Source organism: Callospermophilus lateralis, unplaced genomic scaffold, assembly GCF_048772815.1.
Source record: "Callospermophilus lateralis isolate mCalLat2 unplaced genomic scaffold, mCalLat2.hap1 Scaffold_89, whole genome shotgun sequence".
NCBI lineage: Eukaryota > Metazoa > Chordata > Mammalia > Rodentia > Sciuridae > Callospermophilus > Callospermophilus lateralis.
In genome coordinates this window covers 1,328,741-1,343,556 of record NW_027517018.1, presented here as the reverse complement: position 1 = coordinate 1,343,556, position 14,816 = coordinate 1,328,741, and the positions used below count along the sequence as shown (strand labels likewise).

Here is a 14,816-nt window from a genome sequence, read left to right as displayed (position 1 = left end):
CTTGCACTAAATCATGCTTTAAATAAACATCAGTATTTTATGTTGAAGATTTCTATAAGGAGGAACCTTGAAAATGTGTTTCTGTGAACATAACATGGCTTATCAAATCAGCAAGACGTCTGAATACTAAAATGCAAAATACTTTCAATTGTTTTAGTAGAATAATCTGTTTATAAAGAAAACACATGTTCTCTGAGTAAGACTCAAACAATATAATATAAATTAAATGTAATAAAAGCAAAATATAAAATAAATATAATATTATAAAAAGAAAACAAACTTATGAGCTTAGCCCCCTCTCCAAATGCAAACGACTAGTATTACCACTAAAATTACAATGTGATAATATTTAGGCAAACATCTCAACAAGTTACTCTTTCTATATATTTATATACAGATAGAGAAAGAGTCTTATTATACATTATATATCTTATTATGCTATTTTTCGCCCAGATTTTTTTTATTTAAAATACGCCAAAGAATATTGTTGCATATTAACCTTCTCTGTGACTACATACAAATGTGAATTTTTCAACTTTATGAGGTATAAACAAACAAAACTTGTATATAACCAAGTTGTACAATGTGATGTTTTGATACACATCTATTACCATAAACTATTAACATAAACCAAGCTAATAAACATATCCATTAGTAATTTTTACTATTTTTTATTAAAATGCACTGAGCATGTTTTATTAATTAGCACTAGTAGGTTTTACCTTTTTCATTTAGATGTAAATGGCGTTATGTCGAACATTCTTTCATGTAATTAAATCTTTGAACAATTATCTGATTAAATCCTTAGGATGAATTGCTAAAAGTGGTATTTCTGAACCAAAGAATTTCTGTGAAACCAAAGAATATATACTTACTGGTACATATGAAAAAGCTGATTAAAAAAAAAAACAGTTAGACCTCTACCTATTTCCACCTGTTCATCAAGTATCTTTCACTTTTTTTCATAATAAGTAAATAAATTTTCAAATATATTCTGGTCATTTTTCTTTCGTTAATTGTCTTTTCACGTTCTTAGTCTAGTTTTCCACAGAGCTATTTATCCTTCTCTTAAGGATGTATAAAACCTTTTACATAATAGAGCTTGTATCACTTTTATTTTATTGTTGTTGTTATTTCTTTGTGTGTGTATTTCATATCTGGTCATTTGCTCACTGGGAATAAAGATGGAAAACATCAAGATTTACTCTGTAAATTGCAATGTCCACCTCATCCCTCAAGACCCAACTTGAATCCCACTACTTTTCCTAATACTTTTAATGCCTTATCACTTTCCCCATCCTAACATGATCTCTCCCCCTTCCTAAATCTCAACTCACTGTTTTTACGATGTATTTGGCAACTTATCCCATAGTGCCCAGTGACATACCTAAGGATTGTCAGTCACACTCAAGTTCATTTGTCAACACCAGCAACCAATTCCTAAACACGGTCATACCTTAAACTTTTGTATACACCCTTCCAAACAAAGCTCATCTAAGAAAATGGATATAGGGAAAAGTAGATGACAGAGATCACCTCAAATTTTCCAGGCAGGAGAGGAGTTTGGCTGAAACATTTAACTAAGCAGGTTATGGAATGCCATTTCTCATTTTGCTCCAATATTCTGACTCTCAGTAAAGCTCATATCAATGATGTCAACTTAGACAATTTATTTTCCCTATTGAAAGGGCAGCCATATTTCCTAGTTCACCCCAAATAGTCTCAGGTTAAGCCTGTTATAATTAAAATTATTAAAAGTGACCCTTTGGTGGGAAAGATGGTAGAATGAACAAACATTATTACCCTATGTCCATGTGTGATTGCATAAATGGTGTGATTCTGCATCATGTACAACCAGAGAAGTTGCGCTCCATTTATATACAATGAGTTGAAATGCACTCTGCTGTCATGTATAACTAATTAAAACAAATTTTTTTAAAAGCGCCCCTTTGACTCTCAAAAGTTTTGAATTATAAATTATATACTCACCCTGTCTATTTCTGGCTCTGATTTCTTATTTATTTCCTAAAATTGAAAGTCTACCATGACATTTAAAAGACTTAATAAATAAAGATTAAATTTTCTCTGGGAGATGCAAGATTTGGTTGAATTCATTAAACTTATATGAGTCTAAACTTGAAGGATTAAAGGAAACATTTAATGTGCAAGCGAAGGTATTTGTTATTCATATGACTTTTTAAAGTTCATAAAGCTTTTTTATTGTGCACATGTTTTCTTCAACTAAACTGAGAACTTTTTGCAAGACCATAATCCTTATTTTTTTTTATCCCTTTCTCATCTCATTTAAAATAATACTCAGTGGGCATGCAATAAATTCTGCTGTGAAACCACTGGGGGCCCAGAGGTTTTAATTTGCCTTTTGATTAAGGTTGTCCTTCCCCTTGACTCCTACCATGTCATCACAGGCATGTGAGGGGATAATATCAATTAGACCACTGAATGGGAAGTGGTGTCATGAAAACCCAGTTGAATTATAAGATTCACTTTTATGTCTTTGGCTCAATTGTTCATGGCTACAGCTCATCTGAATTAGATGTGTCTGAAAATTCAATTACCCCAAATGGAAACATCTGGATCCTTTTTTCTTCCTTTAATCCTTTGTCCTAGTGACTCTGCCAGACAGTCTGTATCCCTTGTTGGTTTGGCGGGAAATGTATAAGGGCACAGTTAAAGTGGGGGTAGCTGGTGGAAATGTTTCCTTGTCTTTTTTGGGGGGGTATTTTTTTTAGTATGTGGTCACTTTCCTTCTCTAGATATTAGAATCACAGATATCTATCAAAGTAAAAACCTTAGGAAAAAAGTTAACATAACTCTGTATTTTATAGAGAGAGGAATTTGGAGCCCAGTAAAATGAAATGAGCTGCTCAAAGATGCGTTGTAATGATGGCAGGACTGTACTATATCCTTTTATCCTGATTCCAGAACCGGAGTAGTGCTCAGCAAACCAGATTCTAGACACTGTGTATTACTATTGCCATGTTTCATTCTGTGATGCTGGTAAAAGGAAGAAAACTATTGTTCACCTAAATTGACCAAATTATGTGTTGTGTATGTACTGATATGTAACAACAAATCCCACTATTATGTAGAATTATAATGGCATCAGTAAAATAAATAAATAAAATTTAAAAAGAAACCTATTGCTGATTTAAAATATATCTTAATGTTGTGAGAGAAAAAAAAACAAATTTAAGCCTAATATTTTTGGTAGATGCTACAGGATTTAACCACTTTTCTGGATGGAAGATTTCAGTCAAAGATTTCATGTGTGCATTCATTAACTAAGACAGAATCAGAGAAAATAGGATCTTATAGGGAGATCACAGTCTAAATCATGAGCCATCATGTACATCTCATTCATGCCCCACAATCTTTTTCCTAGAAAAAGAAAGGTCTTGGGAAGAAAGAGTGATTGAGAAGTAGAAATATATTTGACCTGCAATTTTAGTTTCAACTTAGGGAAAGCTGAGAACGAGATCTTATTATAATTATATCTGTAGGGGATAGAGACAGCCCATTTAGATAAGCTGAATATCTAGTTTTCTAAACTGAAAAGAAAGGTTTTGATTCTTTGGGCAAGCTGTGACCTCATGCAGCAGAGAGGCTACAAAATACTACTGACCAAGAGAAAGAATTTTATAGCTACCACACAGATGCAAATACTAAAAAAAAAAAAAAAAAAAAAGTTTAAAAGTTCTTTTAATACTATTTTGGACATAAATTCTTATCTTTCCTTCACCCAAAGAGGGTTCAAAGTGACATTTCTGTTCCTTGCACACTTTAGAAAATTATGTGAAAGTATATTTGGATTATGTGTGATATTTTTAAAATCTTCACTGATTAGACTACTCTTAGCAGTAAATCAGTCTTCTTCCCATCTCCACCTGTTTTAAGGCTTAGCTATAATGCTGGGGTTGTGTAGGACAGACATATGACTTAAGGGAAATAACATCCAGAGTGAAAGGAACACAAAACCAAAGTGCTTCCATCCAGTCAAAGGGAGAAGGCAGAGAGAGATTGGGCTGGGGGCCGTGAAGAGAGCAGCAGTCAGAGGGAAAAAGTTAGGAAAGGTGAGAGGAGATAGGGTACATGAGTCCTGGGGTCCTTCCTCCAGTGCTTGAGCTACAGACTGACAGTGAAGAGTTAGCACATATTTTCGAGGAAGGCTGAGGCAGATGTGTACCTACCTTACTTCCCATTTGGTTTCCTGGGAGGAATCCTCTGGCAGGGTTCTCTGTGCCAACATGGGGCAGGACCAACAGTAATAAGAAGGTACAGAGGTACAGCCAAAGAAGAGAGGTGACCAACCCCCGAGTCTCAAGTAAGCAACCCAGAAGATTCTATGTTCCCATGGAGAGAACAGGGTGAAGGGAAGATGTTTGTAAAAGGATAAGTTGAGATCCAGAAAGCCTTCCATGGGACCACCATGGTGATAGGCAGAGTTTGCAGGGTGAACTACCCAGGCCCTCCCTAGAACTAGACAGAGATGAGGCAGATGCTTAGCAAAGTCTTCACAAAGAATCAATGAGAGGCCAAGGCAACAGAAAAGTATCATTTAACTGGGAAATAAGAAGAAAGAGACTTGTGTGTGTGTTCATAAGCCACAGATTTCATGGTGGCACACGAAAAATATTGACAATATTCACATATAATAACAAAGTGAATTTAATTTTGTAACCATTCAACATATAATTTTTCAATATTTGGTAGCATAAAGTTTATAGTCTTAGAAAAGTCAAGCCAGTCTAGAAGTCCTAGCTGTGGAAAAGTTGCAAGGTCACCATCTACTGGTAATTTGTTCAAATCTCAAGCATATGATTCTTGAAATTCATTGGCAAGTTTAGAAGGAAGCATCAAACACAATTTCTACTCTGTAGCAAATGCCACCACATCTTCTCAGTAGTATTAGAAAATCCTGTTGATGCTCAGCTGTAAATTGAGAATTTCTAAAGAAGTAGACAGAAATCTAAAAGATAAAAAAAAATTTAAAAAGATTTTATTTCTAAGTTCTTTTCAGCATTAAACAAAATTTTTCATCATGGATATCATTTAAGTTAACAACTGTGGAAATATATCCTAAAGAGAGTGGGGGGGGGGATTATAAAGATATTTTCAGACTATAAGAACCTTATAGTACCCAGAAATTTTAAGACTATAACTAAATAACACTTCAACCTTATGCTGTCCAATAGTAATATAACAATTCATGTATATAATTAAAGAGTGTCCAGTATCCACATTTAAAAAGTAAAAAGAAATAGATGATTTTAATAATACATTTTGATTAATACAATATGTCAAAATCATTAATCATTTTAACATGTAATCAGTATAAAATTATTTTCTCATACTGTCTTTAAAATCCAGTGTGTTTTACACTTAGAGCATATCTAAATGTAGATGATAAATGTAGCCCTACCAAAATGATTTGCTTTAGTTTTCAACAGATTTTTTTAACAGAAAAATGCATTGCACTGCACCCTTTGTAACTTAAAATAACTAAAACTTGAAGATAATTAAAATTTCAGTTCTTCAGTTACACCAGCCACATTTCAAATACTCAATAGCCACATGTGGCCTATGGCTACCCTGCTAGTCAGCACAGATCCAACCTGATATTTGCCTAGGTGCACAGCTAATATTTATGGAATGAATGATTGTATAATCTACCTGAGTTCCACAGATAACGGCTGATGCTTTCATATATATTTTCCCTAACAATTATTTGAGATGAAGTAAATAAGAGAGAAGAAAAGAGAGAGAAGAGCCAAAGAGTTTGGGACCAATCAAGCCCTAAGGAGAATTAGGATGCCCCTCTCAAAATCTCAGAATCTGAGATGAAGAATTAGGTTCAGAAGGAAAGATAATAAATATAAGAGCTCTGAAAAATTCCCTTCATGAGGAACAGAGATCCCTATGATAAGCAATAACACATGCACAATTTCCATCAGAACTATTTGTATCTCTTGGCCCACACCATCCAATCGCTGCCCATAAACCTTCCTTATCTGTTCTGAAATCAGTCGAACCACAGCTGTGTTGTGCTGGGGTTCTGCTTGCCTGAGCCATGGTTCTCATGTTGGTTTAGATTTAACATCCAAACTGTTTTCTTATAGCAGTTCTGAACCCTAAATTTCAACTTGTACCCACTCTGTCACCCTTGACCATGAGTTTCTGCCTCTGCACTGTTCTGGCAGATGCTTTTGAACATTTTAATGCCCAACTCAACTCATCTGCTTGAACTCCAAACCATGCCTGGGTCACCAGTTCATATGAATACCTCAGCACTGTGATAGGCAGCCTCCAAGATGGTCTCCAATGGCCCTCACCTCCTGGTATCTGTGCCCTATGGAATACCCTCGCCTTGAGTGTCAGATAGACCTGTCTGCTCACTTCTGATCAACTGAATACTCAAAAATGATGGAAATGAGTTCTGGTAGTAGATTACAAGAACATTGCATCTTCTACCTCAGGTGTCTTTTCCTGCTCTCACTCATTCTGAGGAAATCCAGCTGCTGTGCTGTTCAGTTGACTTATAGAGATGCCCACTTCACAAAGAACTGAGGGAAATCTCAGCCCAACAGTCTACGAGGACTTGAATGCCACCAACAAACATGTGAGTGAGTTTGGAGGCCATCATATGCTCTCCTGCTGGGCTAGCCTTCAAATGAGACTTCGGCTCCAGTCCCTTGACTTCAGCCTTGTGAGTGAGCCATCTTGAAGCACAGGCACCTAGCTGAGCTGTATCCAAATTCCTAACCCACAGAAACTGTGTTTTAAGCTGCTAAATGTTGTGGTAATTTGTTAAGTAGCAATAAATAACAAATACAACATGGAACCCTAATTTGACTTATAGAAAACTCATGTCAAGTATCTGTCAACAAAGAATTGGACTTTGCATATTTCAAATAATTACAAGATATTCAAAGCAAAATGTTGACAAGAAATTTGGTATTAACAGACCTGGAGCCTAGGGAGGAGAAAATGGTAAGTCTTCAGCATGAAGATTATAAAATCATGACAATGTGTCAACTGTTTCTGAAGACTTTGAATATAAATGAGAAGCATTTGTCAAGAGGATGAAAGGAATAATTCATTTCTTCCCTTGTGAGTCTCACTTAATGGAGAGTGGAGAGTTCATAAGAAACACTTGGGGAAGTTAATAAATATACTAGTGGTCATATCCTCCCCTCTACCCAAAACTATGATTTGCCCGAAAATTAACTTTATCCTTTTTTTTCCTCATGGGTTATTTTTCTTTCTTTTTTCTTTTCTGTTTTGTTTCAATCTCTTGAATATATTATGGTCATTATCTCCCTTTATAAATATGTCTTCCAGTTTATTTCTGGAACTTTACCTTTATTTTTGGCCTCTTTTTCCATCCGTATGTTTTTAATTTGTGTCAAGTCAAATCTGTTCATCCTTCCTCTCATCTAGTCAGACATTAGCAATATGCTAAGGAATATCACCCTTGCTTTAAGACTGTACATACGTTTTATCTTTTCCTCCTTCAATTGATAGGGACTGTATAGCTAACTACTTGGTATTTCTTTTTTACTATAGTTGTAGGTAGTTATGTGAACTGTTTTTTTTCCCCAAGTGTCTTCCAATTGTGATATTTGTTGTTTAAATTTCTCATTAATCTTAAATGCTCTCTGTTATCATACATTAAATACACATAGGAATGTGTAGTTTCTAGGACTTTTATTGTGCTCATTGACCTATTATCCATCTCTAGGCCAGTACCACTGTTTTAGTTTTTGTGGATTTGGAGTAGATGCTCATAAATTCTAGCAAAATTCCCTTATCTTTCTTGTATCCTCTGTACTTTCTGGACATTACTTTACATTTTTTCCCAAGATAAGCAATTTGGTAAGATCATTAAGATAAATACATAACTGGTTGGCACAGTTACTAAAATTTCATTTAATTTTTAATTAATTTGGAGAACATCTTTACAATTGTTCATCTTCCTATTCAGGAACATAAAATCACTAGAAAAAAATGGATGAGATGTTAGTGGAAAAGAACTCTGCCTTGGCAGAATTATCTCTTTTTTTTTCTTTAAGGTATCAAAGAAGGAAAAACAATTTATTATTAACTGAAGCTACATCATCTTCAGGACTCTAGCAAGCTAATTTGGACCCACTGGGGATCTCCTTTTGTATGCTATATACAAGTGGCAAGCATCAAAGAATATGTTCCGCCCACAGCAAATCATCAGTCCTCATTCATCCTTGTCCCACCACACTCCTCCACCCTCACCTCCCACAACCCTCATCACCCTCCTTCACCCTCACCGACATGACAAGCCCTAAACACTAAAGCTTGCCATTTCAGGGGGATGGAATGCCATAATCTCCAGTACTAGAGAAGAGGGCCCCAGGGACATCCATGGACAGAGAAAACACATTTACCCATCATAAAAATGGTATCTAAGGTAAAGACAGCTAAGGCAGGAGAGGGCCCAAGGAAAGATGGAGAAGTGGCCAAGCTTAGTGGAAGAAAAAGACTTGGGGTCACTATATGATATCATGGCACTTGTAGACAAAGATGAAGTCTCAAAAGCCCTGCCCTCCAGAAAAAGGGACAATCAGTACATGTGCACCCACCAACCAGATCTGTGTTCCTCCTCATTAGGCTTGGAGGACAGATGAGACAGAAGGTTCAGAGCTGATTTCTAGAGGTCAACAAGTACTTCTCTGCACACATTCAGAACTTCACACCCTGTAGTAAACGCTCACATGCAAATGAGTGATGTTCATGCAAATGTTACACACTCATTGTCAGGTTATTCGTGGGAAAATTAAGGATTTTATTGATATTGGCAACTATGTATTCTTGAAGTGATAGTTTCTAAATGGGTTATTGGTAAACAGAAACAATTATTGTTGCCTGTGCATTTTTATCCAGCTTTAATGAGCTCTCGGGGTTTTGTAAATCTTTGGAATCCTCTAAAAATAATCATATCTCCAAAAAGTAAGATAGCGCATAATTTGACCTCTGTCTCTCTTTATGTATTTTAAAGTATACTACACATAAAAAGAATATTATAACACACATGTACATTTTAAATAATAATTTAAAAATAAAACAAAAGTTTATGTATTCCCATGCAAATAAACACCAATTCCTTTGAAACTCCTGTGGGTTCCTCCCAGAAGTAACTACTGCCCTGTATTTTGCAGTAATAATGATTTTCTTGCATTCCAGTGTTTATGTATGTGTAATTTTTTTTGTCTGGCTTTAAATTTTATAAAAGTGAAATAATGCTGTGTATACATTGTGACATGTTTGGTTTTTTAATTCTCATCATTATGCTTTTGAGATTCATCCATGTTATAGGGAATAGTTGTATTTTTATTACTTTTTCTACTATATGGTATTCTTTTGTAATAAGACAACACAACTGACTTATTCCATCCGCTCTTCTTGAACATTTGTATTTTTTTATTGCAGGTAAGGCTGCCTTGAAAATTCTTGACCACATATTCTGATGAATGTGTTCAAGAGTTTTCCACTCACGTGAGAATGGACTTCTGATATGTAGAATACGTATGTGCCTTCAACTTGTCCAGGTTGTGTTAAATGTTCCCCAAAGTGACTGTGTTGATTTAGACAGTCACCAGAAAGATATTTATGTTCTCATCATTCCAAATCCTTGTCAAAATATAGTATTGTCTGGTTTGTTTAGCTTTAAAATATTTAATTGACAAATAAAGATGGTATTTATTGAAAGTAGACAATGTGATAATTTGATGCATGTATACCTTGTAAAATATTATAACGACTAAATTTCTTGGTTTTTCCCCCTGTATGCCATCTGATGGTATGGAATGGTATCTCAAATTGGCATTTTCCTGATTAGGAATGAACTTGATCATGCCTTCACAATTTTTGGCTGTTTGTGTTTCTTCTGTTTAGAAATTACCTGTTCTGAGCCAGGCATGATGGTGCATGCCTTTAATTCCAGCAACTCTGGAGACTAAGGCAGGAAGATTCCAAGTTCAAGACCAGTCTCAGCAAATTAGCAAAGCCCTCAGCAACTTAGCAAGACCTTGTCTCAAAATGAAAAATAAAAAGGACTGGAGGTGTAGCTCAGTGGTAAAGTACCCCTAGGTTCAATCCCTAGTACCAAAAAATAAAATTTAAAAAAAGCCTTTTCAGAGCCAGGCCATGGCGGATGTCCCCGGGGCACAGTGACCGGTTCTTGGTGGCAGCCCAGAGCCCCGCGATCCCCTGGACTGCTGGGCCTGCGCTGTGCTGGTAATTGCTCAGAACCTAATGGTGGCTGCCTTCAATCTACTCCTGCTTGCGCTGGTGCTGGGGACCATCTTACTACCCGCTGTCACCATGCTAGGCTTCGGCTTCCTCTGCCATTCCCAGTTCCTGCGCTCTCAAGCACCCCCTTGCACCGCGCACCTACGGGACCTGGGCTTCACCGCACTGCTGGTCACCGGATTCCTACTCCTCGTTCCACTGCTCGTGCTTGCCCTGGCCAGCTACCACCGCCTGTCTACGCCTCCACCTGGCCGATTGTCTCGTGCCTTACAGCCGGGCCCTCTATCGGCGCCGAGGAGCCCGCAGCCGCGGCAAACCCGGGGCTCACCAGGGTCCCAAGCCGTTCCTACTCGGGGAAAGGTTTGGGTCTGAGGAGCCTCTAGTCAAGAACACTAGTGCCGTCCTCCCTTCCCGTGGGGCCCAAGGACTCAAAGCCAGGATCTTCTTCCCTACCCCCACCCCTACCTGAGCCTGGTTCTAGCATCCATTTGGGGGACAGCAACATTTTTGGACCCCAGTGCTGGCGAAAACTCCCATGCCGCGGAAAAACTGCTTTCCTGTGACTACCCACATTTGAATCGTGAATATCTGGGCTGGACCCTGCACACCCTCCTTCCCACTCCCTTAACGTGATCAGGACAACTGAACCTGTGCCATCCTTTTCAGCTTCAGCTCCTCTAGAATTTTACAGGGCTGAGGGGCAATGCTGGAGGTGAAGAAAAACACACCAATAAAGAACTTATGAACAGGAGTGTGCTGTGAGCAGAGGGGTGCCCAGGAGCAGGAAACGAGTTCTTGACATTACAAATACTCAGGCGGGAAGCATCCTTCAGCCTCCTGGCATTTCCTTATTGCATTTATCCATTCTTCCCGGTTAGACCCCAGAGTTCTGTCCCTGACCCCAAAGTCACCTCCACATCAATAGCAGAGGCGGCCTTGTTTCACCCCCGCCTACCCGGTTCCCCTTGGGGACCGAGCCCGTTCTCTGACCCCAGCATAGAGGAACTCAGTGTTGCCAGGCCGGGGCGGGAAACAATGGGCCTTCCGGAGCAGGATGACACCCCTTCCCGCCACAATTCTGGAGCAGGAGCATGGGAGGGAAGATGCGAGGGTCCACCCCAGGTTCTGTTGGTTTACAGCATGTTCCCATCCCCAACCTCGAACTGAAGGGAAATTTTGGCACCCCTGGGCATAGGTTGGGGGAGGATTGAAAATGCTCTTGGCCTCAGATGAACCCCCGTTTCTAGGGGTTGGGTGTATTCTCTGTCCTGGCATCGAAGCTACACACAGACACAGCGCACATCAGTCATAAGTTTAATGAGGTTTGAAAGACATGCCTAATTATGGTCAGAGATACGGAGACCCTGCAAGGCTCTCCCTTTGCACCTCAATAGAAACGATGTGGTGTCCTGGTACCATGGCCAGGCCTAGCACACGGGTTCCCAGGCAGAGAAGGAATCTGGAAAGAAGGGTCAGAGCATCAGGGAGGCAGGTCAAACTCGGTCCCGCCCCTTCTGAGCCACGAAAACACGCCCCACAAAACAAGGAGTGCTGTCAGGCCCTGAGGGAAAATGCCTTGCGTGAACTTCTGCCACATTCCCAAGCGGGTGTGCATCCCCTGGGCACTGACCCGACGGCTTGAGGAACTCCTGCGCCGAACCCAGGATGACATTGCAGTCGCGGTTGGTACAGAGGAAGCAGCCGACCAGTGTCCGTCCATCTGTCATTCGAATGTGCATAGTCTTGTTGAGCAGCGCCTCTAATTGCTGCCGGGCACGCGCAGCCGGCGAGTCCTCGCGCTCCCCATCCGAGTCCTGCTCCGGGCGGAATACACTCAGACCTTGCAGTCTCTGCTGCCCGACTGTCTGCGAAACCACAGCTCCCAGCAACCCACGGGGCACTCAGAAGCCCAGAGGCTGCCGGGAGCTGCAGTTCCCCTCCCTCGTCCCCCCCCCCATCTTGCTGCCCGACTGCCCCTCAATCCCAGAACCCAAGTCCGTGCTAACCCCAGCGCTGGAACTGCTTTGTCGCCGGCTGCAACATCCATTCTCCTCTCATAGTAGCATGGTCGGCCCAGCTCCAGCCATTTGCCCCACGGGCCCCTCTGGGCCCTTAAACTTCCTAAAAACCTTTCGGGGTCCGGTGGTCTGAGATCTCGCGAGCGCTCCCGATAAAAATCTGTTTATGTTGACATTTAAAATATTTATACATTATATAAATTAGTAAATCAAACCAAACACCATGGGGCTGATGTGGGAATACAGTTCATAGCAGAGCACTTGCCTAGCATGCACAAGGCTCTGGGTTCAATCCCTAACACTGCAAGAAAAGAGGAAAAGAGAAAAAAAAAAAAAACAAAAGCCCCTTAAGAGAAAAACTGATGAACTACATAGAATGAACAATTCACAAAAAAACTTCAGAATGTACTCAAAATCATTATGTGCAAGGTTATTCTCCAGAGTACTGATTATAACAATGAGAAGTGGAAATGATTTAAATAAAAAATTGAAATGTGAGAACTGGCTAAAATATAGATCAGAATATTATATGACCTTTTCAAATCATGTTCAGGAAAAAGTACCAACAATATGGAAACGGGATTCTGATATGTGAAAAAACAGAATAGTAATACTTAAAAATGTGGGCTTGGGATGTGGCTCAAGTGGTAGCACGCTCGCCTTGCATGTGTGCAGCCCAGGTTTGATCCTCAGCACCACATACAAACAAAGATGTTATGTCCACCGAAAACTAAAAATTAATATTAAAAATTCTCTCTTTAAATAAAACTTAAAAATGTGTAATTATATACCATGATATCACAATTTTGTCACAAATTAACCTAAAATACAAATTTTTAGAGACAGAAAACAAGGAATAATTAACATTTTTCTCCATCATGTGAGTTTAGTCATCATATACAGAATTCAGCTGATTCAGTTCACTATACCCACAAAAGTTCATGGGCAATAATTTCATATATAAAATATCATTTTATCCATAAATGCATTTTAAACACAAGCTGAATTCGGGCTGTTAATTTAAATGTAGTTTGTCTCTGCCTCACTTTCTTTCTCCCTTATCTTGCCTTTGATGCTCATTCCTTTTCCTATACCTCCCAAGGCAGTCGGGGAAAAGTGGTTGGTCCAGGATTTGATAGAGGAAAGACAAATAAATACTATATTTATAAGATAAAAATGTAGTTTGTATATCAAAAACAAAGACTTGACTGAAGTGTATCTAAGTGTCGTCTGAACTGGGTGCTAAAATTGTAGGTGATGTTTTATTTAATTCTTCATACTTTTCCATATTTTTTAAGTTTTCTGCATCTAATATGTATCATTTTTCAAGTCAGGAAAAATATACGTTAAGACTATTATAACAAGCACAGACATTCTGAGGCGTATTAATTCAATGATTCTAAATAAGATAAAGAAAAATTAGTCTTAAGCATCATATGTCTATGTAAATTATATCTCATCAGCTGAACAGTTGGTATTATGTTAATAAAACATCAACTAATTTTTCTATTGTATATTATTTTCCTGTGCCTGCTATAACAAATTATTTATTAAAAATTGGTGGATTAAAACAACATTTATTTATTCTCTCACATTTCTGGAAGTCAGAAGTCTAAAATCAGAGTCAGGGACCAACATCAAGTGTCACACTCCCTCCAGAAGCTCTTGGGGAGCACACACTTCCATCTCTTCCTGCTTCTGGGGACTGTGGGCATCCCTTGGCGTGTGTCCATATCACTCTCATCTATGTCTCCTCCTCTCCTGCCTCAAGTCTCTCTAGGCCTCCTTCTCATGAGGATTCGTCTGACTGCATGCAAGGCTATCCAAAAAACCCAGGGTGATTGCCTCATCTCAATATCTTAAATCAATTATATCTTCAAAATCCTTTTTTTTTGCCACATATTATGTGACATTCATAGGTTCCAGAGATGAGAACGTAAATGTCTTCTGGAAGGATGCTATCTGTGTCCTTCAACATTCATATCAACATAGCATGTCTGAGTCCCTGGGTTCTATCCCCAGTACCACAAAAATAAATAAGTAAATACATTTCATATTGAGAGATGAATGTATAATCAAAACATAATATGCATTTTCAAGGGAATATTATTCAGCCTTAAAAAGAAAATTCTTACACACACATGCTACAAACATGGTTGAACCTTCAAGATTTCTCTTATACTAAGAGAAGTAAACCAGCAACATAAAGGACAAATGATGTATGATTTCACTTATATGAGGTGCCTAGTGTAGTCCCACTCACAGAGATGGACATAAAATGGCAGTTGCCAAGGTTTGGGGGATGGGAAGGACTGGGGAGTTAGGGTCCAATAGGTTCAGATTTTCTATTTGGGAATGAGAAAATTTCAAGAAATGGTTGGTGGTGATGGTTGTAGGACAATGTGAATGTACTTAATACTACAGAACTGTACACTTAAAAATATCTTAAATAGTAAACAATTAATCATGTATTTTTTATCATAATAAAAGACTGTA

At 38.6% G+C, this 14,816-nt stretch overlaps 2 pseudogenes; one reads left to right on the top strand and one right to left on the bottom strand.

The window, feature by feature from the left end:
• Positions 1-10,197: 10,197 nt before the first annotated feature.
• LOC143390132 (transmembrane protein 88 pseudogene) lies at positions 10,198-10,674 on the top strand (annotated as a pseudogene).
• Positions 10,675-11,649: 975 nt separating this feature from the next.
• Positions 11,650-12,432, bottom strand: LOC143641200 (N-alpha-acetyltransferase 38, NatC auxiliary subunit-like; annotated as a pseudogene).
• Between the last annotated feature and the right edge of the window lie 2,384 nt (positions 12,433-14,816).